The sequence below is a fragment of the Bubalus bubalis genome, chromosome 21 (assembly GCF_019923935.1).
Source record: "Bubalus bubalis isolate 160015118507 breed Murrah chromosome 21, NDDB_SH_1, whole genome shotgun sequence".
Taxonomy (NCBI): Eukaryota; Metazoa; Chordata; class Mammalia; order Artiodactyla; family Bovidae; genus Bubalus; species Bubalus bubalis.
The window spans coordinates 22,414,820-22,440,685 of record NC_059177.1 but is presented as its reverse complement, the minus strand read 5'-3'; the positions used below and the strand labels follow the sequence as shown (position 1 = coordinate 22,440,685).

General features: G+C 39.0%; 1 protein-coding gene across 3 annotated transcripts in view; it reads left to right on the top strand.

Moving 5' to 3' along the window:
• LRRN1 (leucine rich repeat neuronal 1) overlaps nucleotides 1-25,866 on the top strand; it is a 43,136-nt gene that overhangs the window by 11,786 nt on the left and 5,484 nt on the right. The window lies entirely within an intron of this gene.

The following is a 25,866-nucleotide window of genomic DNA, read 5'->3' as shown; positions in this document are numbered from 1 at the left end:
AGAGGAGGGCACAGCAACTCTGGGACATAGGTGTTATCCCCAGTTTAAAGATAAGGAAAAAACCTGACCCACAGAATGTGTCCAGTATCTCACAGCCAGTTAGGACCAGGTGCTTTTAACTCTGGTTTCCCTCTAGGCTGAGCTAGTTACATTGTCTTTGCTTTTCCCACATTTCCTTGTCCTCTCTTCAAGCATAGATTATCTTAAGATTATATATTTACATCACTGTGATACCACCTCCTCCATCCAACAGCTCCTTGAGAGAAAGACTATGACTTCCTCAGTCTTACGTCCCTGGCACCGAGAAGAGTACACTTGGAAACACACAAATATTCAGCAAATGAAAGAGGAAAGGGATTTCCATATCATATGTCCATTTCATTTTGCCGTGCTGTTTCTTTCAAATAATTTTTAAAAAATTATTTCCTAAAGTTTGGTAAAAATTAGTAGCTCTTAAACCTGTATTATACTCACACATGTTAGTACATTACTATTTTAGACAGGGTGTTATAGAGAGCTGAACTCATTTGGGGATGCTTTTATGTTATTAATGCCAAGAAAGTACTATTAATCAAAAAGTATTCATTAAATGCATGTAGAATATCAAGTGCTATTAGCAGGGTGATGGAGGGGGGATGAAAAATAATGTGCAAGGTGCTATTTCTATCCCAAATAAGCTTTGAGACTCATTGGGGAGATAGAATGAATAGAAACAAGACAAAATAATAAAGTGATCATCTGTGGAAATTCCATAGCAACGGAAAAAAGGGCTTAGATGAGATGGGTCCAGGTTTGAATTTCAACTGTATCCCATACTAGCTGAGTGATCTTGTTTAAAAGACTGAATTTATTTGCTCCCTGCCCCTGCCCCAAGTTCTCTCATCTGTGGAATAGAGGAATGATGTGATCTCACAGGGTTGCTATGAGGATATATGGGCAAGCTCTTGCTGTAACGCTTAGAACATGACAGTCTTTTACTTCAGTCACTTGACAGACACTACCAGCATCACCTCTGTCTCGGTGCAGATCTTTGTGTGTGGACTGAGGAGCCTTGCGGGCTATAATCCATAGGGTCACAAAAGAGTTGGACGCAACTGAGCAACTAAATGACAACACTATGGCCCACTCTCACATGCATCGTATCTGGGGATGTAGTGGTGAGCAGAACAAATGAAATGTGGTCCCTTCCCATGTGGGGCTCGCCTTCTGATAGGGGAAAAAGTATTAATCCAGTTATCACACAAGGAAATGTAAAAGTATGGCTCTGTCAAGTCCAGTGAAAGAGAAGTTCAAGAGGCCAAAATAGAACATGCCATGGAGGCTTCTAAGAGAAGACTTCCCTGAAGAAGTGACATTTCAACCAAAATTTCAAGGGTAAGTGAAAATCACCCAGGCAAAAGGGTGTAGGGGAGATCTTTGTAAGCTAGGACCTGGAGGTTGGAAGAAGCTTGATGGGTTTGAGAAACAAGAGAGAAGACCAGTGAGGCTTAATATAGAACAAAATTTTGAGGGAAATTAGTCTTACCTTCCTTTATCCCTTCCTCTAAAGTACACTGGAGTTGACAAGGCAAGCTATTATGAAGTTCTGCAAAGGAAGAGTTAGCATTATGTACAGAAGGAATGGGATGTGTTGAGTTTAGTCATGGAAAGAAGAAGACAGCAGAAGGCTTGAATTCCTGGAGAGATGAACTACAGGAATGGACAGTTGAGTGGCATGCCGGTGCCTGGCATATTTGGACTGACATGCCCAGACTAAGAGCCAAAAAGGCACAAGGCAAGACAGGCTCTCTTCCTTTCTGAGTGGTCCTAGGCATGTTACTTAACTTCTCCTCTTGGTTAAAGATATAATGCATGTGAGAGTGGGCCATAGTGTTGTCTTTTAGTTGCTCGGTCACATCCAACTCTTTTGCAACGCTATGGACTGTAGCCTGCCAGGCTCCTCTCCATGGGATTTCCCAGGCAAGAACACTGGAGTGGGTTGCCATTTCATTCTCTAGGGGATCTTCCCAATCCAGAGATTGAACCTGCATATCCTACTTGGCAGGTGGATTCTTTACCACAGAGCCACCTGGGAAGCCCAGTAAACTAATATACCTCTTTTATTTTCTGCTTTCCATTGCCTGTTTTCCCCCTTTACTGTAGATGTAATACATGTCCCTTTATTGTAGATGAACCTCTGACTAAAACACTGGCTAACTAACAACATATCAACTGTGTTGCCCACAGTTATAAAATTTTAAGTACTGGTTTAGGAGTATCATTTAAATAACTCCTCTTGCTTGGTATGCCAATGTTTTAGGTGTAGAATATCATTCTTGTTCATGGTCTCCATTATAAAAGTTGCACTTGGCCACATCTGGCGGTGTTAACATGAAAGAGGTGACTGATGTTGAATGTGCAAGATCCTCTAAGATATTTAGATGGTGAGTAATTTCATTATGGTGCTAATGACCATAAAACCTAGTAGTTATTGATTTGTCCTCCGTGGAGAGATATATTTTTCTGCCTGATCTCAATTGTTATGGTTCATAATACAGAGATCACTTCAATACTGAGTTAGAGTGCTGCCTGGTAATAATTTGTTTTAGCTCCATCTTTGTATTGACATATAACTTAATTCAGACACTGTCACCAAACAGTTATCAAAGGAGATGATGGAGGTAGAGTCACGTGTTTTTCAGCAAGATGCCATTATCCTTTGTATTTGTACTGTGCTTTATGGCAGAATATCTCTGGCTTCCCTGAACCCTTTTGTTATTATTCTACTTTTCTCTCCATGCCTCTTGAGATTTCAAGTCTTCTATACTAGACCTTTTTGAAAAAAACATTAAAGTTTCTCTCTGACCATAACCTCACTTGCAAACTCCTGTCCTATATTTTCAAATATCTGCTGAATATTTTCACCCCTAAAGAATCACAACATCATGGAAGGGTCAAGAGGAGGCAATGATTTGGATCCAAAATGAGCTGTGGCTGTATGAGAGGATACCATAGTGTTCTGCAGAGGAACATAGTCACTACACACTGGCCCAGCAGCGATGGGACCAGAGGGAGAAGTACTCCAACCTTTTTCTCTTTCCACCTTCTAATCACACAAATGGAAACTCAGCCCACTTTCAAAATAAGCTCTTGCATGCCCTGTCTTGTTTCACAGCCAGGATCTCAAAGTCATCCAGGCTCAATACTTTGATATTACTTGTAACTCTTTTCTCCCCTTTCTCCACATCTAGTCAATGTAATATCTGATAGATACCTCTCTACTTATAGCTCTCTGATACCTCATACATATGGTCTTTCTACTCTGTTCCTATCACCATGACCCCAATTCCAGTTCTCATTACCTCTCATTTAGCTTATTCAAAGTGCTTCTTGGTGGGTTTCCCCATATCCATCATGTTCCCTCTCCTGTCATACACAGCCAGAGAATCAGTCTTTCTGAATTTATAGAAATAATCCCATAGTTCCCTGCAAAGACATTTAGTTGTCCTCACTGATACTGAGATTGTGCTGGATATTCTCTATACCCCTCTGGATCCACCCTACCCTTTTTGCTTCACTTTGTAACCTGGGAATCAGACTGTATGGACTGTCCCTGTGGGTCCCTTGGTGTCTGGTTTCTTGTTGGCTTCTGCTTCTTGCAGTAGCTAGCTCAGGGCTGTTTGGTCATCTTTTGTGAGTTTATCTGAACCTTGTCCATGCCTTGTAAATGGTCCCCTTTTAGGATTTTTTTTTTTAATTCACTCCCTTTTGAATGTACCTTCTGTTTTCTGTTAGGTCTCTGACAAGGATAGTAAATTGAGAGAATACTTCTTAATGAAGCATTAAAAGCCCTCCATAGATAGGTACCATCCTTCCTTCTCTGTACTGATTTTTCCACCCTTATCTTGTTGTTCAGTCGCAAAGTCATGTCTGACTTTTAGTGACCCCATGGACTGCAGCACTCCAGGCTTCCCTGTCTTTCACTATCTCCCAGAGTTTGCTCAAACTCATGTCCATTGAGTCAGTGACGCCATCCAATCATCTCATCCTCTGTCACCCCCTTCTCCTCCTGCCCTCAATCTTTCCTAGCATCAGGGTCTTTTCCAATGAGTTGACTTTTTGTATCAGGTGGCTAAAGTATTGGAGCTTCAGCTTCAGCATCAGTCCTTCCAATGAATATTGAAGGTCAATTTCTCTTAGGATTGACTGGTTTGATTTCCTTGCTGTCCAAGGGACTCTCAAGAGTCTTCTCCAGCACCACAGTTTGAAATCATCAATTATTCAGCACTCAGCCTTCTTTATGGTCCAATTCTCACATCGGTACATGACTATTGGAAAAACCATAGCTTTGTATGGACCTTTGTTGGCAAAGTGATGTCTCTGCTTTTTAATATGCCATCTAGGTTTGTCATAGCTTTTCTTCCAAGGAGCAAGCATCTTTTTAATTTCATGGCTATAGTCACCATGCTATCTTAGCAGACGTTGAATCTCATTCATACTGAAGTAGTTCTGATTCCATGTACCTATTCCAACTCTGCTACTTTGGTGCCTTAACACCAGTAGTGTTCTGGTAAATGTTTAACATCTCTCCAATAAGATAATCCTGATTCCTAGGGTTTGCCAATTTCTGTGGTGTACTCCAAGCCAGGCTTTAGCAATATGTGAACTTCCAGATGTCCAAGCTGGTTTTAGAAAAGGCAGAGGAACAAGAGATCAAATTGCCAACATCTGCTGGATCATTGAAAAAGCAAGAGAATTCCAGAAAAACATCTATTTCTGCTTTATTGACTATGCCAAAGCCTTTGATGGTGTGGATCACAATAAACTGTGGAAAATTCTGAAAGAGATGGGAATATCAGACCACCTGACCTGGCTTTTGAGAAACCTATATGCAGGTCAGGAAGCAACAATTAGAACTGGACATGGAACAACAGACTGGTTCCAAATAGGAAAAGGAGTACGTCAAGGCTGTATATTGTCACCCTGTTTATTTAACTTCTATGCAGAGTACATCATGAGAAACGCTGGGCTGGAGGAAGCACCAGCTGGAATCAAGATTGCCGGGAGAAATATCAATAACTTCAGATATGCAGATGACACCACCCTTATGGCAGAAAGTGAAGAGGAACTAAAGAGCCTCTTGATGAAAGTGAAAGTGGAGAGTGAAAAAGTTGGCTTAAAGCTCAACATTCAGAAAACGAAGATCATGGCATCTGGTCCCATCACTTCATAGCAAATATATGGGGAAACAGTGGGAACAGTTTCAGACTATTTTTCTGGGCTCCAAAATCACTGCAGATGGTGATTGCAGCCATGAAATTAAAAGACGCTTACTCCTTGGAAGGAAAGCTATGACCAACCTAGATAGTAAATTCAAAAGCAGAGACATTACTTTGCCAACAAAGGTCTGTCTAGTCAAGGCTATGGTTTTTCCAGTGGTCATGTATGGAGTGAGAGTTGGACTGTGAAGAAAGCTGAGCGCCAAAGAATTGGTGCTTTTGAACTGTGGTGTTGGAGAAGACTCTTGAGAGTCCCTTGGACTGCAAGGAGATCCAACCAGTCCATTCTAAAGAAGATCAGTCCTAGGTGTTCTTTGGAAGGAATGATGCTAAAGCTGAAACTCCAGTACTTTGGCCACCTCATGCGAAGAGTTGACTCATTGGAAAAGACTCTGATGCTGGGAGGGATTGGGGGCAGGAGGAAAAGGGGATGACAGAGAATGAGATGGCTGGATGGCATCACCGACTCGATGGATGTGAGTTTGAGTGAAGTCCGGGAGTTGGTGATGGACAGGAAGACCTGGAGTGCTGCAATTCATGGGGTCACAAAGAGTCGGACCCAACTGAGTGACTGAACTGAACTGAACTGAACATGGGTGCTTGTTAGATTTTTGAGACTTAAAAGTTCTGAAGCAAAATTAAGCTACCTGTCCATGTTTTATCCCAAGTTGCCGAAGCTTAATATTTAAAATTGCCTAATTATCCAGGAAAGTAATTCTCATTTTCTGGTCTTGTGTTCAAATTATGTCTTAATTATCCTCATTTAAATGTAATGTGAAGTAATAATAAACCAACATTAATCTATTTCATCACTGTTATAACCAGTTGAACAAATAGTGTACTCTTAAACTTAAAACCCTAAGAAAGCTTTTAAGGTGTTCATTAGTCCTAGATAGATAAGCTTGTACTGCATTTTATTCTAAAATGTATTTTATTAAAAAAGAACCTTCTTATTTAGTTAACCTTTCTAAGAGATAACTTTCATTTTGATTCATTAAAAATATCATCCCTATATCTAAAGTTCAAAAAGTAACTCCTAAAGTAATAAAGATGATCTTATAATAGCATTGAATTATTTTATATTTTAATGGTTATGTGGCAATATATTATAGATATTTAACTAAAACTATTCTTTTTACTTTTAATTTAATAAGACACATGAATTGAGGAGATTATGGAATGCATTATGATTTACAATGCCTGCTGGCATTTTTATGTTCTCAGCTGTTCCTTTGCACCATTGATTACGTAAAGCCTAAACTGTGTAATTAAGGGACCGTCCCACTAATGTGTTCTGGTGGATTTATGGCCCCCAGGTCATTGACGATCTGAGCACTTTGTGTATTGGACCATTAATTTCAAATGCATACTAACATAGGCAAACACATTGGCATTAAGGAGAATCTATAATAAGAAGCTATTTCAAATTCAGGGAGGTAGCTTTCACCTGATTTTAATTTACCAAAACAATTTAAAAACCTGATTACCAGAAATCCTAATTAACTAGAAATTTTTTCCTCCAGAGTCCACTTTTAGGAGAAAATGGGAAATTTGAAGAAAAGAAGTTAATAACAAGGGGTCTAGATTTTTTAAAAATAGTTCTCTAATATGAGTTCATTATCAGGGCCTTGAAGGAAAAAAAAGTGTCTAAAACAAAAAATTAACTACCTTTATCTAAGGCAAGAAAGTGGGTATTAAAGATGGAAAGTAAAAGCTCTCTAATAAAGCTTTAAAGTTGCAGATTCCCTGAGCTTAATCTTCTGGTTAACCAAGGTTTTACTTTAGAAGTTGGTTTTCTTCTGTGTACCTGCAATTCGCTGCAGTGCATTCACACTTCTTCTTGGAGGTCCAGTAAGATCACCAAGGCAAGTGGGTTCACAAAATGGGTTCTGACTTCAGAATGTTACAAACCTGGGGGACTTCCCCAGTGGTCCAGTGGGTAAGACTCTTTGCTCCCAATGCAGGGGGCCTGGGTTTGATCCCTGGTTGGGGAACTAGAGCCCACACACAAGCTACAACTTATGTCTGCAGCTACAAATAAAGAGTCCACATGCTACGACTACTAAGCCCGCATTCCACAATGAAGATCATGCGTGCCACAGCTAGGAACCAGTTCAGCCAAAATAAATAAATACATATTTAAAAATAAATCACAATAAATGTACTTTTAAAAATGATGTCTTTTTTTTTTTTTTAAAGAATGTTAATAAACTTGGGTGTAATACCAGCTCTTTCACCAGTTAGCTGTGGGAATTCTAGCAAGTCACTTAGTCGCTGGGCCCTAAAAGTTCGTTTACAAAATGAGAATAATCACATCTGCCTCCATCCCATGCTGTGAGAAAGTAGGTAAAGCATGCTCCACAGTGCTGCCCTCTTGCTGTATATCCTGCTCCCATCCCTGGTCTTTGGCCATCTTGACACTCTTCCGTAGACAGCCACTGCCACCCCCACCCTTCAGAGGGAACATTTGAATGGATAGGCACCCTTTTTAGAGAAAGAACTTGAAACCACATTTATTTTAAGAGTTAGGGGACAGATGGCTTTATTTTGCTTCTTTAAAAAATATTGCAGTCTGTAGAAATACAGTGTGCTTAAGGTCTATCAAATTGAAGGGCAAATACTGTCACTCACCCAAACACTGCACTCTTTAACCTTGAGTAGCAGGAACTTTTACACTGAAGATATGTATACCTCTGTATATCAGTCTCCAAATTTTACAGGAACATTTCAATGTGAAAAGGATATGTTTTTGACATTTTCTCAGTATAAAGTTTAATAGCACTTACTCCTCTAGTTGGCAAATTCTAAGCAGTCAGATTCCTTAGAGAAATACCTCAAGATGAGATCTAAAAGTACAAGCTCCCCTTAGAAGAACACTGGGTGTTTTCATTTTTTAAATAAAATTTTTGTGAAAATGTCTGTTAGCTAATAAAGATTACTACTGGATATAAAAATATAACAAAAGGTGGTACAGAATTCTCTTTGAGCAAATAAAAATGCAAAAAATATTCTGATGTGGATGTGAAAATGTTTGCCATTTTTTTGATGAGAAGTTATTATAGACTAAACTCTCATTCAGGCTGGGAGCAAAAGAAAACCTGATACAGTCTAATGGAGTTGCTTGACTTGGTTGGCATCCAGCAGTCTACAGTGTTGGTATTAGCAGCCGACATACTGCCACTTTCAAAACCAACCATGATGAGTCTATTTTTTTCATTGGTCTATCTGTAGTTTTGAAAGTATAATCAAGAGCCATTATAGCAGGTGGCTCCTTATGCAACATTTATTAACATGGCATGGTGAAATCTATGTGTGCAGTGAAAATATTAAGCAATATACTGTGAAGTTCTTAAAAAGAAGTAATGAAACAGCCTTCTGGACATATAAAGGCTGCCAAACTAAGAATTTTGCATTTATTTAACATTTAATTATGTCGGTAATTACAAAGCAATTATTTTGTATAGACATATTATGGGAGGAGAATTAAAATAACTTGTAAAAAGACTAAAATTAATTGATTTCATGGTAGTTTTTATGTCACTGCACTTGCTGATACTAAAAAGGAGCAATAAAAATAGCCCAGTTGTTGGTTCATGTTTTGTTCTGTTTAGCCTTCTGTCGGTTTCTCAATTCAATAATGTTAAATTGCTACTTTATGATTCCAGTTATGCAAATAGCTCATTTCTTACAAAGAAAGGAAAAAAAGAAAAAAACTTTCTTGATCCTGCAAGTGATGTAAACAGGAAAAAAAAAAAAATCCTGGTCCAGCTTCCTTTGCTGTCTTAGAATCTCAGGTTTAAAAGGGATTAGAAAGACGATAGGTTCAAGAATTCTTCAAACTGTATCTGCTTTATGACTTTCAAAACACTGGGAGGAAAATTATTTTGGAATAGAGCTGAGAGTTCATGAATAACCATTAGTCTTGCTTGCTAAGTCCTAGAGACAAAGCTGTAAAGATCATCAAGTTTACCAGAGCGTTGAAGAATGAGTACTTCCCTATCCATAAGATGTACAGGCAATGGCAGAAAACCACCTTTTTTCATAATTAGTTTCTGTGTCATAGGTATACAGTGGGGAGAAGGAGGGTAAAGAGAGTCAGCACCTCAAATAAAACAATGACTCATGGAAAAATAATTAGGAAAATAGCTAATACACATATTTATTGTTTAGTCACTAAGTCGGGTCCAACCCTTTTGTGACCCAATGGACTGTAGCCCACCAGGCTCCTCTGTTCATGGCATTTCCCAGGCAAAAATACTGTATTATTTTCAAGACTGTCATAATAAAATATCAAGGTTTGGGTGGCTTAAACACCAGAAGTCTACTGTTTCAGTTTGGGGAGTCGGTAGTCTGAAATTGAGGTATCCAGGATGTCAGCAGTGCCATGCTCCCTCTGAAACCTGCAAAGGAACCCTTCCTTGGCCCCTTCCTAGCATCTGGGGGTTTGCTGGCAAACAGGTGTTCCTTGCCTTGCAGCGGTGTGACCCAAATCCCTGCCTTCATTGACAAAAGGCATTCTCCCTGTACTGTCACCTTGCTTATTTAACTTATATGCAGAGTACATCATAAGAAATGCTGGGCTGCATGAAGCACAAGTTGGAATCAATATTGCTAAGAGAAATATCAACAATCTCAGATAAGCAGATGATACCACTCTAATGGCAGATAGTAAAGAGGAACTAAAGAGCCTCTTGATGAAGGTGAAAGGAGAGTGAAAAATCTGGCTTAAAACTCAACATTAAAAAGACTAAGATCATGGTCATGACAAATAGAAGGGGAAAAAGTGGAAGCAGTGATAGATTTTATTTTCTTGGGCTACAAAATCACTGCAGATGGTGACTGCATCCACGAAATTAAAAGACACTTGCTCTTTGGAAGTTAAGCTATGACAAAAAGCAGAGACATCACTTTGCTGACAAAGGTCTCTATAGTCAAAGCTATGGTTTTTCTAGTAGTCGTGTATGGATTTGAGTTGAACCATAAAGAAAGCTGAGTGCCAAAGAATTGATGCTTTCAAATTGTGGTACTGGAGAAGCCTCTGGAGAGTCCCTTGGACTGTAAAGAGATTAAACCGGTCAATCCTAAAGGAAATCAACCCTGAATATTCACTGGAAGGACTGATGCTTACACTAATACTTTGGCCACCTGATGCAAAGAGCTGACTCATTGGAAAAAAACCTTGATGCTAGGAAAGATTGAAGGCAAAGGGAGAAGGGGGCAGCAGAGGATGAGATGGTTAGAAAGCATCATCGACTCAATAGTCATGAATTTAAGCAAACTCTGGGAGATGGTGAAGGACGGGGAGCCTGGTGTACTGCAGTCCATGGGGTTGCAAAGAGTCAGACACAACTGAGTGACTAAACAACAACAATATTTTTCATGCGTGTCCCTGTGTTCACATCATCTCCTCTCTTATAAGGACACCAGTTACATTGGATTAGGGGCCCACCCTGCACCAGTATGACCCCATCTTAACTAATTAACATCTGCAACAACCCTATTTCCAAAACAGATCACTTTCTGAGGTCCTGGGATTAGGATTTACACATACCTTTTTGAGGGAGGACAGTTCATTTGAGCCTTTTAACAAACCCATGAAGAAAGGATGCTCACACTGCTCCTGTATGTAGAACCAGATTTTCATTCAGTCTGTTGGCTCCAAAGCCTAAGTTTACTCTTATCTTCTAAAGAGTTGCCTTATCAGTTGACGTGTTTTCCCTCCCCTTTCTTTTAGGTGGGAAATATAATTTCCTGAGTTCTCAAAAACAATTTCCACCTTTTCTACCATAATATGAATTTGCTCTGCTGGTTTTTAAACTTAAATTTATTTCATATCTTCTATTATCTGACCCAATGGTGTGATCCAGAAATGACAAATGTTTTTGATGAGGGCCAAATAAAGTGCCTAAAAAACAAAATAGTTAAGGCACAATAGCACCCAAAAGCTTATTCATTCAAGAACCAATGTTGAGTGCCCCCTCAGTGCTGAGCACTCTACTAGGCACTGTGCAGCAAACACCATCAGCAATTCTTAATTTCTGAAAGTTTCCTACACTCAGCCTTGTAAAGAAATAGACAAAGAATGATGGCATTTGTTACAGGGTTAAAGACATTTTTTGTTTAGGTTATTTTCTATTATTTTCTATACAGAATGGTCTCAGATAACTGCTATTTTCAAAGATGGTAAGGAGAACAATGGTGCACTCTGATACCTAATTTGAAGGCAGGAGTCTTACTTGCCTTATCCTGAGATTCTGGACAAAAAAATTCTTTTTTCATAACTTTCTTTCTGTGGTCAAATTATGAATCTTTTAAAGAGTGCATTGGCTTTTTTGTGTTTGCTTTTTGCAGTCCGTCATCCATACGTACATCTGTTTCAAGTGGACTTTGGTCTCTGGGGTGGCGGTCTCCTTAAGTGGAAGATTGTTGAAAATGTATTTTGTGATATATCTTGGTTATTTCAGTCAACATTTATAGAAGACTCATAGGCACTGTTTTAGGCACAGCAGCTACCAAGAGGAATAAAACACAACTTTGGACTTCAGTGAAATATTAGCTTGGAGCTTGGGTCACCTCCAAAACACTTGGATGAGTTGGTAAAGGAAGGAAACAGAGTGACTTAGAGCAAAGCCAAGCCAAGTGACATCTTTACGGTTACCATGTAAAGATGTCATCTGGCTGACATGCCTGCCAGACACTCTGAGCTTGTGCTTGCTGACAGGGCAGAGCCCAGGATAGCCTGAGGCTGGAATTTTTAAACTTGGTGTGCTTTAGAGCACCCTGTGGAGCTTTATATACCCAAACCCTATCCCAGACCAACTTCATCAACATTTCTTAAGGCATGAGAATCTGCATTCTTAAAGAGAACCCTGGGTAATAAACAACTAAGTCTATAAATCTAGGGCTCTGCTGCCCAATATAGTAGCTGCTGGCCACATCTGGCTATTTAAGTGCAACTGAAATAAGTTTAAATAAAAGTTTTAAATTCCATTCCTCAGTCACACCAGCTACATTTCAAGTACTCAGTCACTACCCTGTTGGGAAGAGCCAACACAGAACACTTCTGTCATCAGAGGTTTGGACTGGATGTTGCTGATGGAGCTGTCACAGGCTGGCAACTCTCAGCTCTCCTTCTCAAGGATCTATATATCTCTTCATTCCTTCCTTCCTTCTGACATGTATCTTATCTTACAGAGTCATTTGTATATTTTGTCTTCTTCTCCTCGAAAGGATTATAAATTATTTAAGCCCAGGGTCTGGTCTTTCTGGCCCTGTGACATAGTCAACACCCAATGAGCCTTTGTGTAATGAAATTAATCTAATTAAATTAAGTATCAGTTTATTAGACCTCTTTTGCATTTAGACTAAATCCGGATTTCATCAGTCTGGAAAAAAGATCAATCAGAGAGCAGGATTTTCCTAAATGACAGGCATTAGGATGGATGGGGGGAAGTTTATATGCTAAATTGAAAGCTTTTTATTCTTCTTTTTTAATTTAAATAAAAGTATGACTTTTAAAAGCACAAGGTTGGGCTGCCCTGGTGGTCTAGTGGATAAGAATCCTCCTGACAATGCAGGGAACATGGGTTCTATCCCTGGTCCAGGAAGATCCCACATGCCCATTCATCACAACTACTGAGCCCAGGCACCGAGAGCCCATGCTCCTTCCACAGCAAGAGAAACCACCACAATGAGAAGCTCGAGCACTGCAATGGAGAAGAGCCCCACTTGCCACAACTAGAGAAAGGCTGCACACAGCAGCGAAGACCCAGCACAGCCAAAAAAATAAAAGAAAATAAAAGCATAGGATTTGTATCAGCCCAAATTAGAAGAGACCCAGTAGGACTGTGAAAATTGCTGGCTTAATATCATTGTCATATCTGGGCACTTGGAAAGCACGTTTTAATTGATTCAGATATTTTCTTTATTTAGTAAGTGCCCACTATGTAGATGCCAGGCCAGTGTCATCATGAACAAGACAGAAAAGCTCTGTAGCTTTTCTGAGCTACTGTGAAGCTCACTTTAGCCCTGGCAGATAAAACATTGCCAAGGACTTGCTCTGCCCAGACAGCCTGGGACAGTAGAAGAGCATGGTTTGGGCTCTGGCCTCAGGTGTCTGGATTCACACAGATCCTCCATCACTCTGCTGGCTCCTTGATCTTTGCCAGCTTGTTTCATTTTTCTGAGTCTCCATTTCATCATCCATAAAAATAGATAAATTAATGTTTCCTACCTCATAGGGTTGTGAACACTAAATGAAATAACTTATGTAAAGTGCTTAGTGCAGTGCCTGTGGCATATAACAGCGAACTGCTGTTAGTAAGTATGGACTGATAATGACTACTACTCAGTCAACACGAACCCACAACAAACATTAGGTGTAAAAATGAGAAGTGTCTACAAGGTTAGAAAATAATTTATTTTTTTAGAAAATATGCTTCCTATCTTTCTTGGGCTAACAATTTAATTCCCTTTGCTTCTTATTTACATCTCTGCACCCAGAGTAACCGAGATCAATAGGTAAGTATGTTGGTAAATGCCCATCCTTTGCTTCATTTTTTGTTTCTTTGTTTGGCAAAGGATTTAATTCATTTGGAACATTTCTAAGACAATTAGAAATGGAAATATTCTGGTTGTCATTCAACCTCTCAGTATAGAGAGGTATATGTACTTCTAAACATAGTGCTTCCAAAGGAGAATTCTTTCAAGAGGTTACCATTAAACTGCAAAATTGACATCCTACTTAACTAGCATGCAAAGATTTAATTAGCATTGTCTTATTAAAATAAATATATTTTCTTAATTCTAAAAATGATATTGCCTTTGAAAGTATGTTCTGGAAATGAGCATTGGACTTTGAAGGCAGTAATGTGATAATTGGAGAGTTTGCAGGTTGAGCCTTTTCTGAGTCCTGCCCATTGTTTTGTCTGAGGGAGAAGGACAGCTGCTTATATACTTGTATTTCATATTAGAGTAAAACAGAATAAAATCGTGGTACCTACCAAAGTCTCCTGTAAAGATTCAGTCCAAACCAAACTGCAGAACTGTTCTTGTGCCTTTGTTCTAAAATCTTTCTAGAATTCTAGAAAACTGTTTTATCCTTAACTGAGGAATAGAGGATGTCTCAGTGGTACACGAGCATTTTGGCAAAGAGATGATCCATGCCTAAATCTATTAAGCGCCAATCATTTGGGAAGAATCTGTATTGCCTTTAAGAGCAATAAATTCTCCCAGCCAGCCACTCTATACTTTTGATACTTCATTGACCATCATACTCCTCTGATTCAAAGTCTGGGCTTCTTTGGGATGATTATGTGGGAGGTCACATGTTACATGTGGGTGTGTAGGCCATGGGCTATGGAGCCAGGCTGCCTCAGTTCAAATCCTGTTCCATCACTTTCTAGCTGTATATATTGAGCACATTACTGAATATCTCTGCATTGGTTTCTACTGTGTGAAAAGGGACAATCAGAGTTCCTGTCTCCCAAAGATGTTGTGAGGCAAAAGTAAAGCACTACATAAAGACTGGGCTTGAGAGAGAGAGGAGAAAGGAAAGAAAAGGAAAGGAAAGAGAAAGGTGTTCCAGATAATTTTCAGGAAATGTGTTCATTTCCTTGTTGGAAGAGTAGATATTAACTCAGTTTTCAGCACCTGACTGTATTTTCTAAGTTGAGAACTCCAGAGTAAATGTGTGATTATTGAGATTCCCAGGCACTGCTCAAGACATGCTCTTTCATTAAATCTTCGTAGTACCCATGTGAGGCAGATAGATGAAGATCCCCTTCCAACAGATGAGGAAACCATGGCTCAGAGAGTTGGACTAATTTGTCCAAGGTGATATAGATAGTGGCAGGATATGGACCTAGCTCTGTCTGCCTCTTTAGACCATTTCTTAAAAAAAAAAAAATTGCTAAGCATAATTTCTCTTAAAAAGCCAGGATTAAGTAGTGTTTTTCTGTCAGTCATAGGAAGGGCTGCTTACGTGGGTGCTACTATGAGTAGAAACTCAGAAAATAAGTGTCAAGTACCTAAAATCCTGGAGCTACCAGAGTCCTAAGACATCATCTATACTTGGCCCCAACTCATCCCTTACAGGCGGGAAAGATGGCCAGCATGATCTGAGTTGGAGGCACAACCAGAGCTAAGGACTCAGGTCATCTAACTGTTGGTCTAATCCACCAATCCTGGCACCACTCTGATTTTCAAGCTGCCTCCAAACCAGAAAAGATTCGCAACTAGATCGCATTATGGCCTGAGCTTTATGTTCTTGACTCAGTCTTATTTGAGATCTTAGACAAGTTACTTGACCTCTCTATAACACATAGGGATGATCATACATTATAGCATATACATGTAAGGCACCCACTATAGTGGTTAGTCCATAGTAATTCTTCTATTAAAGTAAGTCTATTAATAAAGTTAGCTATATTCATATTATTATTATAGTATTCATGAGGCCTCTTCTACCTTGAATGCTCAGTTCCGACTCCTACTAATTTTTCAAATCCACTTATTATATTTGAATATCTGTGCCCTTTCTTACAAAGTTTGCAACATACACAGTCCATCATCAAATTTTAAAAAGTTAATGCATTTTAAAAATTAAACTTGTGATTTGGTTGTGCTTATGTAGAACAGACCAACCATTATTATTTTAGAACAGACCAACCATTATTATCAATTCACTAGCATGTTTTAAAAACATCAGTAGACATTGTCTAGCTGACCTAATTTTTTGGAATAAACTGGCCATCAGCATGATTGATTGAGCTATCCTGTCTGTGATCCACCTAAGCGAAGGTTAAGATGGAGGTTACTAAACAAGCCACTGAACTTTTACTAAATGGAATGACATTTTCCTCTGCTTCTAATAAACGAACGGTAACTGATTAATGGAGTGCTGGAGGCCAACATTCTTCAGAGAGTTTTGGACCCTGCCCATTTAGACCCTGCCAGAATATGAATTTCAACTAACCCAAGACTAAGTGAAGCAGTGTGGGGTTCCATAAACAGCCCTGTGTTTGGAGGGTAGGAATGCAGTCAAGCTTGGCCTCCAAATATGTGATCTCACCTCTCTGAGGTGTCCCTCTATGAAATGAGAGCTTGTTTTAGATGTGCCAGGTGATCTCCAAGGTCTTATCCAACTTTCATAGTTTGTATTTCTCATATTTCAAAGGGAGATGAGCCTGTTTGCCTTTGATCAGTTGAAACCAAACCAGATTCTGAAGTAGATTTATTCCCCAGGGCTCTTCCACAAGCCCCTTCCCGACCATACCAAGCCACCTATTTAGATTTGGGTTCATCCCAACTGGCTCTGGGCTTCTGGCTTTTGTTTTCTTTTGATCTTTTAAATTTTTTCTTTTGCAACTCTTCAGTCCATGCGTCCTAGCCTGTTCTGTTTACCATGCCTGGCCAACCCTCCCACAAGGGCTAATGTGCTGTCCATGCCCAGTTCCTCTCAGGAACCTAATAAATTGTGGCTCCAGCTTATACCCTCAACTTGGAGACCAGCTGCACCTCTGAGCTTTTCCCAGAGGTGCTGGCTGATGCTTTACCTGCAGTGTGATGGATTTGCCCCAGCCCAAAACAGGAAGGAAAATTTGGGGTAATCAAAAGATCATGTGTGGCCATCTTCTGCTTTACACACTACTGCATTTGTACTGCCTAAGCATACCAGAGGATTTTTGAGTCCTTATTAGTTAAGAATAACATATACAAGAAGAAAATAAAATTAGGAAAGGGATGATCACAATTTCCTCTAGGAATCAGAAAAACCAACAATGAATTTTAAAGTGGTCAGATCAGGAACTGCTGAATTGAGGATCAAGGCACCTGTGTTTTATTTTGTTCCTCTGCCAATTAACTTGGTCATGCTGGATCACCTAGGGTATCTCTAAGGTCCTACCTTTTAAAGTAGGTGTTCCAAAAGAAAGGGGTGTAAAATGAATTTCTGTAAATGTAATGCTCTTTTAAAAAGCACTAAAGTGTTGAAGGAGGAGAAGGGGATGACAGAGGATGAGATGGCTGGATGGCATCACCGACTCGATGGACGTGAGTTTGAGTGAACTCTGGGAGTTGGTGATGGACAGGGAGGCCTGGTGTGCTGTGATTCATGGGGTCGCAAAGAGTCGGACCCGACTTAGCGACTGAACTGAACTGAACTGAATACTCTTTTAAAAAGTGCTAAAGTGTTGAAGAAGAATCTTGAGAGTCCTTTGGACTGCAAAGAGATCAAACCAGTCAATCCTAAAGGAAATCAACCCTGAATATTCACTGGAAGGACTGATGCTGATGTTGAAGCTCCAATACTTTGGCCCCCTGATGTGAAGAGCTGACTTATTAGAAAAGACCCTGATGCTGGGAAAGACTGAGGGCAGAGGAGAAGAGGGTGGCAGAGGATGAGATGGTTAGATAGCATCACTGGTCAATGGACATGAATTTGAGCAAACTCTGGAAGATGGTGAAGGATAGGGAAGCCTGGCATGCTGCAGTCCATGGGGTTGCAAAGAGCAGACATAACTGAGCGACTGAGCAACAACAAAAGAAGTTTTCTTCAGAGCAAAGAGTCACACCCACACCTTAATACGCTGAGCTTTTAATTATAGGTTTTCACGTGGCAAGTATTTGCCGATAATATTTGAAAGTTCAGTTCAGTCTCTCAGTCGTGTCCAACTCTTTGTGGACACGACTGAGTGACTGAACTGAACTGAACTTTCAAATATTATCGGCAAATACTTCCCACGTGAAAACCTATAAAACTGACATCTAATTATCAGATACTCCCATTAGCTCAGCATTATTGGTGATATTGTTACCTATGGTGATATTTAAATAGTTCAGAGATTTCAAACTGGCCTCATGCCATTACAGGCCTCATAAAGCACATAGTTTTGTTTTGTTTTGTTTTAGCTTGTACAGATATAAATATCTGTGGATGCCTTTTGGAGTGCATGCACTCTCCAGCTTTTTACATGACCATTATTTCCTTCCGTGTTCTACTCAACTGACTTTACCCACCTGACCCCTGAAGGCACTGCAGTTTGAGATTCTTGGCATAATCATCAAACTCCATGCCTCTGTAACAATTTAATAACCAAAAAAGAGAAACAAAGGAAAGAATGAAGGGCAGGAAGAAGGATTACCTCTCTGAAATGGTGAGAAGTGTAGTTTTCATGACACTGGAGAATGGACTGATGAGATGACTTCCCGAGGATTGTGTTGGTCTCGGAAGCTGTGACTGTCTTTCTTCTTGACCCACTTACTGTGAGATAAATAAAATAGGACTCAGAGTACTGGACTTGCTCAAGGTAACCTGAAAAGTTTGTGGTGAAGCCAAAATGAAGAATCGTTTCCCTGGTGTCCTCATTCTGTTGCTCAGCCCATTCACACATACTGCTGCACTCTTTGCTGATGAATAATGTGGGCTTTCAGGAACAGTTCCTTATGCAAAAGAGCCTCTTCGAGCTCCATTACATCCTTGCAAGGGGATACACTTTATTGTTGCCTTAATGTATTATGGAGGTGATTATAGCTCTTTCTCCCGTTCGCACCCTCCATCTGTGGTCACTAACACACGCTACAGGCTGCTTCACTTTGGATAATGTGCGAACAAGGAGCATAATTTTGGGAAATGGTTGGAGAAAGAAATCTAAAAGTCAGAAAGGGTCAAGGGCCAGAAGAAAGTGCAAGAAACGAATGCCTTTAAAAACAGTTCTTGCAGATTCAGAGTTCAGAATGCATTAGCAAGACCTTCTTTCTTTCTTAAGGGAAATAAAATACACCCTTCAATAAGAAAGCCCTGCAATCTCTCTCTTCTCTCTCTCTCTGGTTCTACCTGCTGTAGCCATCTGCCTTGTTAGATGGCCTCTGGCCAAGTCCTTTTCAGAACTTGCAGTTGCTGCTACCAAAATGGCAGTCTACTGATTTCCACCACCCTTTCATCCTCAATGCCCATTAAGAGACTCCGATTCAATATGAGACACCAAACCTGTAAGTAGTGATGGCTAACACCTGTTGAGCACTTGCCATGTGCCAGATCCTCTACCAAAAGTTCCCTATTTAACATCTCATCCTAATTCTCTTACCAAAGAAGGTTTTATGATAGCCAGTTTCTGAAAAAAGGAACCAGACTTAGAAAACTTCAATAACTTGCTCAAGGTTACAGAGCTGAATTTGACACCAGGTCTGCTTCTCCAGAAACTTCACTCTTAACTCTATGCTAAATTCCTGTTTCAAAAAGCTTAAAGACTTTGTGAATCTAAATCATCAGGCACTTGTACCTGGAGCAGAAGTTCCCTATGGGAGGTCAATCCATAGAGTGAGGTTTGCTCTACCGTACCACCCCCACTTCAGGCCCCATAACAGGAGAGTGGATAGAGAGAGAATGTGTATGGAGACAATTTTTCTTTTTAACCAGAAGGAAAGCTTACTTGAATAAAAATCCCTTCTCTCCATTATTCAAGCCATTCCCAAAAGAAGACAATCAAACCTGAATTCTGTGTTAGCCCTGGATCTATGCCCTATTTTTCTGAACATTATGTACATGGTGTGAATTTGGCCACCAAAGAAACTTTGCATAAAAGCATACGTCTGCTGAAGGCATTTTCTTCAGCTTTTAGCAGGTCAAAGTTTTAGTTCTTCATTGATGTAACTAATAGTGTCTATGAGATGATGTTAATTTCCAGGTGAGAGGTTTCTGTTTCACAATTTGCTTGCCTGCAACAAGTTTTAATTTAGCCCCAGTGCAATATTTGCTCTCTGGGTTTCTAACATTAATTTCAATAATACTGGGTAAAAATATAATGGAAATGGTAAGCAATAATAATTTTTGAAATAATTAGAAAAAAATAACTCTTTTTCTAAATACCTGTCATACCCAAGAGTCTTAAAGACATTTGCTTATTCATTACCTCCCAATCTCACTGCAGAGTGAGAATGAAATTTAACGGGCAAATTTGATGAGGTTCCAGAGATTCAAATAAGGATTTGCGGTCTCAGTCTGTGCTGGACTCTTTCCCAGATTCTGGGCTGAATACTTTCACATAGATTATTTTATTTAGTTTCCACATATGAAGTATGTATAATTAGTCTTACTTTAAGCCATGGAAACTGAGACACAAAGAATGTATGTAGTTTGTATAAGGTAACACTTCTAGTAAGTAAGTGAAGAAGTCTGATTCTGAATCCAGATCACTTGATTCCCCCAGGACAGAATCCTTTCTGTAATTTGAGAGCTATCTGGGTTTAGTGTAACTACAATTTGCACAACCATCATGTGACTGTGACTTGCTTATTTCTTTTGCCCAACTCCCTAAGAACTTAATGCATAAAGATTCTAGCTCAAATTCCTATCAAACTAACATCCATCTGCATGATTCAATGGGGGAAATGGGAATCAGTGCCAATTTCACTGATGGTGATGACCATGCAGTCCATTTCCTTTGAAATTTTATATGCAGAGCAGAGTGTTCCAAACATATATAAAAGAAGCATCAAATTTAATTATATAATTGCTCGTGGACTCTTTGAAAGGCATCACTGGCCAATTCTGGGCCTTTAAAGCTATGGTTTGCTATTATTTAAGGGACCGTTCCTTTAAACAGCCACACTTGTTTATGGAAGACACAGTCTTCTCACATTTGACCAACTTTGGTCCAATTAGCCCTAGAACAAATCAGTTTTACTTTTTAAAATAATCTGTGCTAGCCATTTGTTATTTGTTGCAGAATTTAAGATCTTAATTTGTGTGTGGGTGATAAAAGCTGGCCTGTATTGTGATTCACTTACTTTATTATAGTAAAAAGCCCTAACATTAAATGTTGTTGGTGTTCAGTCGCTAAGTCATGTCCAACTCTTTGCAACCCCACTGACTGCAGTATGCAGGCTTCCCTGTCCTTCACTTAAACTTACCATCTTCCATTTTTTAAGTGTATAGTCACACTGTTGTACAGAGCTCTCAAAACTTCTTCATCTTAGAAAACTGATACTCTTATCAGGTTTCCAATATGAAGTTTAAAATTTTTTCAAAATCTCTCTCTTTCCCCTCCCTACAGTCCTTAGCAACCACCTCTCTACTTTCTGATTCTGTGCTTTTGATTATTTAAATAATTCATATAGGTGGAATCTTGTAGTATTTGTCTTTTGTGACTGACATTTTATCTAGTGTAAATGTCCCCGGGGGCCATTCATATTGTAGATGTGACAGGATTTCCTTCTTTTTTAAAGCTTTTTTAAAGCTGTATAAGATCCCACTTTATGTATATGCCATATTTTCTTTTTCCATTCATCCATCAGTGGACATCTGGGTTGCTTCCACTTCTTGCCATTATAAATGACACTGCAGTTTATATTGGTGTGCACATACCTGTTTGAGATCATGCTTTGAATTCTTTGGGATAAATACCCAGAATTTGGGTTGCTGGATCATATTGTTATTCTATTTCTAATTTTTTGAGGAGCCTTCCATACTGTTTTCCATAATGGCTACACCATTTTACATTCCAACCCATAGTGCACAAGAGTTTTAATTTCTTCACATCCTCATCAAAAGTTTGTTCTTTTCTGTTCTTTTGACAGTGGCTATCCTCTTGGGGCCCAACTTCATTCTTTTGCATCTGGATACCCACACCATTTGTTGAACAGACTATCCTCTCCTCATTGTATAGTCTTGGCACTCTTGTCAAAGATCTGATAATATATGGAAGAGCTTATTTCTGGGCTTTCTGTTCCATTGGTTTGTATGTCTATCTTTGGTCATTATTACTTTGTAGTATGTTTTAAAATCAGGAAGTGTGATGCCTCCATCTTTGTTCTTTGTTTTCAGGATTGTTTTGGCTAGTCAGGGTTCCTTAAGATTCCATGTAAATTTTAATATTTTTTATTTAATTATCTTTAAATATTGTCATTGGGATTTTGATAGGGATTGCATTGAATCTATAGATCCTTTGGAGTAGATAGTATCTTAACAGTAGTAAGTCTTCCAGTCTATGAACATGGAATTTCTTTCCATTTATTTTCATCTTCTTTAATTTCTCTTAGCAGTATTTTGTAATTTTCAGTGTACAAGTCTTTCACCTCCTTGGTTGAGTTACTTTATTCCTAAGTATTTTATTATTTTTGATGCTATTGTAGATGGGATTCTTTCCTTAATTTCCTTTTTGGATGGGTCATTAACATGTGTAACAACACAACTGATTTTGTGTCCTGCAGTATTGTTTAAATTGTTCATTAGTTTTAACAGTTTGGAGGTTTTTTGCATGACACCTTTAGGGCTTTCTACATAGAAGATCATATCATCAGCAAACGGAGAAGGTGATGGCACCCCACTCCAGTACTCTTGCCTGGAAAATCCCATGGACGGAGGAGCCTAGTAGGCTGCAGTCCATGGGGTGGCGAAGAGTCGGACATAACTGAGCGACTTCACTTTCACTTTTCCTATTTGGATGGCTTTTATTTCTGTCTCTTGTCTAATTGCTCTGCCTAGGAGTTCTAGTACTAAGGTAAATAGGAGTGGCTTAGTTCTAAGGTAAATAGGAGTGCCAATCCTTGCATTGTTCATGATTTTAGATGAAAAATTTACACTCTTTCACCACTGAGGCTGATTTTAGCTGTGGGCTTTTCATATAGAGGTTTTATTATGTTGAGGTGGTTTTCTTTTACTCTTAGTTTGTTGAGTGTTTTTATCATGAAAGGGTGCTGGATTTTGTCAGGTGCTTTTTCTGAATCAACTGAGATAATCATGTGGGTTTTGTCATCTGTTCTGTTAATATGGTGTACAGTGATTGATTTTCATATATTGAATCATCTTTGTATTCTATGTATGAATCCAACTTAATCGTAGCGTATAATCCTTTCAACGTGCCATTGAATTCAGTTTGCTAGTATTTTGTTCAGGATTTTTGGATCAATATTCATCAGATATTGGTCTGTAGTTTTCTTCTCTTGTTGCAATAATGGCTTTACTTTTAAACACTGTTAATGAATGGCTCCTGAGACATAACCTATGTTTTAAAATGGTATAGGGACTCTGTGAAGCTTTGTTCTATGTATAATGTTCAAAAATAAGTCTTGGAGAATAAAATATAGAGAATTTACAATGGTATACAAATAGAAACATCTTAAACACCTCCTTTTGTGTTAAGGAAGTTTTATTCTCAGTTCCCAAAGGAACTGAATGCTAGTTTGAGAGAATATATCTTCCCTCTATGTTTGATATGATAGCTGACATTCTGAGCTTGTGTGGTGTGTTTGTTTAAAGAGGTTTGTGTATGTGTAAAGGGGAATTTTGAATATTTCAATATAATAACCTCATCATATAAACTAAAATGGAGGGATTCCACATGACAATATTCAAAAAGGATAGCCCCATAAAAGATACTCTTCAATGGTAACAGACTGTTTTGGGAGTTTCACACAACTTAAATATATGTTTTACTTTCTGCCATGTTTTCTTCAGTTCAGTCAGAATTTTAAAATTAGTTGAAATTCCATCTCAGATGTATTAAAGGTATATTTATACTCCTGGTTTTTCTATTATGAATTAAAATTAAGGAAAAACCTGGGGCAAAAGTGTTCTTATCTGAACATATATTGTGACCACTGTCCCTATTTTAAGATTACTGTAAATGGAAACAAGAGTAGAATAAACTCGTGGAGTTAATGATGTTTGGAAAATGCTATTCTCTGAGGTATGCTTTTATTTTATGGAATTTCTTGATAAAAGTCACAATCAGGTAGTGTTAAACATTGAAAAGTTTTGCAGATCCATGATATGTGGTCAAGTATCCACATCCAGAGGAGGAGGATGTCAGTATGTTTCACCCCACTGAGGATAGTGAGCATCTAGCATTACACATGGCAAGCCACTCCAGTACTCTTGCCTGGAAAATCCCATGGATGGAGGAGCCTGGTAGGCTGCAGTCCATGGAGTCGCTAGGAGTTGGACACAACTGAGCGGCTTCCCTTTCACTTTTCACTTTGATGCATTGGAGAAGGAAATGGCAACCCACTCCAGTGTTCTTGCCTGGAGAATCCCAGGGATGGGGGAGACTGGTGGGCTGCCATCTATGGGGTCGCATGGAGTTGGACACGACTAAAGTGACTTAGCGGCAGCATTACACAGCACATGGCCTCCCTTCTCCGGCTTCTGATTTGCCAGATCTGTACTCGATGGTTTTTTAAAATTCCATCTTGTTAGACCAGGAACTTGGTTTGTGTATTTTATAAAACAACCTGAAAAATGTACAATTTTTCATTCTTTCTACATATATATATATATATATATATATATATGTAACAAATAGAGAACTGCAGGACTATTTGTAGCATTATGCTTCTTGGTCCCTCACAAGGATAACTGTGTTTTGTAAAGAATGAGGGTAGTAATAGTAGCTAATATGAATTGAGAGCTTGCTGTGTATTGAACACTAGGCTTCAAACATGTTATATGCTCTTCTTTATTGAATCCTTACAGTAATCTTCTGAAGATAAAGAAAACACTAGTCACTGAAGTACCTTCAGTACTCAAAGCTGAATTGCATTATAGCAAGTGTAAGAAAATATATATCTCTATTTTTAATATCTTAGCAAATGACTGGACTAGTCTTGGGAGAACAGGACAGACACTGAATCCATAATGACTTTTACGCATGATGTAATCTAAAAATCCAGCGGCATTAGCTACTGTATGATCTTTACAAGCAGGTGAGCAATACATATTTGACTCCAGAAGACCTTATCAAAATCAATAGATGATACATGGCTAAATAAAATCAAATATCTCCAGCTTTCCTTCTTTTATTTATCCTCCAATAACCACTGCATGCTGCTACTGCTGCTGCTGCTAAGTCGCTTCAGTTGTGTCTGACTCTGTGCGACCCCATAGACGGCAGCCCACCAGGCTCCCCCGTCCTTGGGATTCTCCAGGCAAGAACACTGGAGTGGGTTGCCATTTCCTTCTCCAATGCATCAAAGTGAAAAGTGAAAGTCAAGTCATTCAGTCATGTCCGACTCTAGCGACTCCATGGACTGCAGCCTACCAGGCTCCTCCGTCCATGGGATTTTCCAGGCAAAAGTACTAGAGTGGGGTGCCATTGCCTTCTCCAAACCACTGCATAGCTAAAATTAAATAGATGAGAGCTATAATAAGATAACAAATATAATTAACTTTTATAAGCATTTAATATCTGCCAGGCACTACACTAAGAGCTTTACATAGATTCTTTTAGTTCTCTCAATAATCCTATGAAAGAGATACTTTTATGACCAATCCTGCTTTAGGGTTGAAGAAGCTGAGGCTTTAAGAGGTTAAATAACATGCCCTTGTTATTTAACATGTTAAATAAGGTTGAATAACATACCCTTGTATAGCTATTAAGTGACCATGTCATTTCCTATGAGACGGATGAAATCATGCATGTAAAATTATATATATACATGTATAAGTGTATTTGTATTTTTAATGAAGACCAATAGTGTGGTGGACTAGAGTCCTTTTACAATTTCATTCAGTCAAAATCAGATGTGTCTATGAGAATACAAGAAAAACTGATATTTTTCTTTTGCAGTTCTGTTAAATTAATTTTTTGCATAAGAATAATTGAGCTAGATC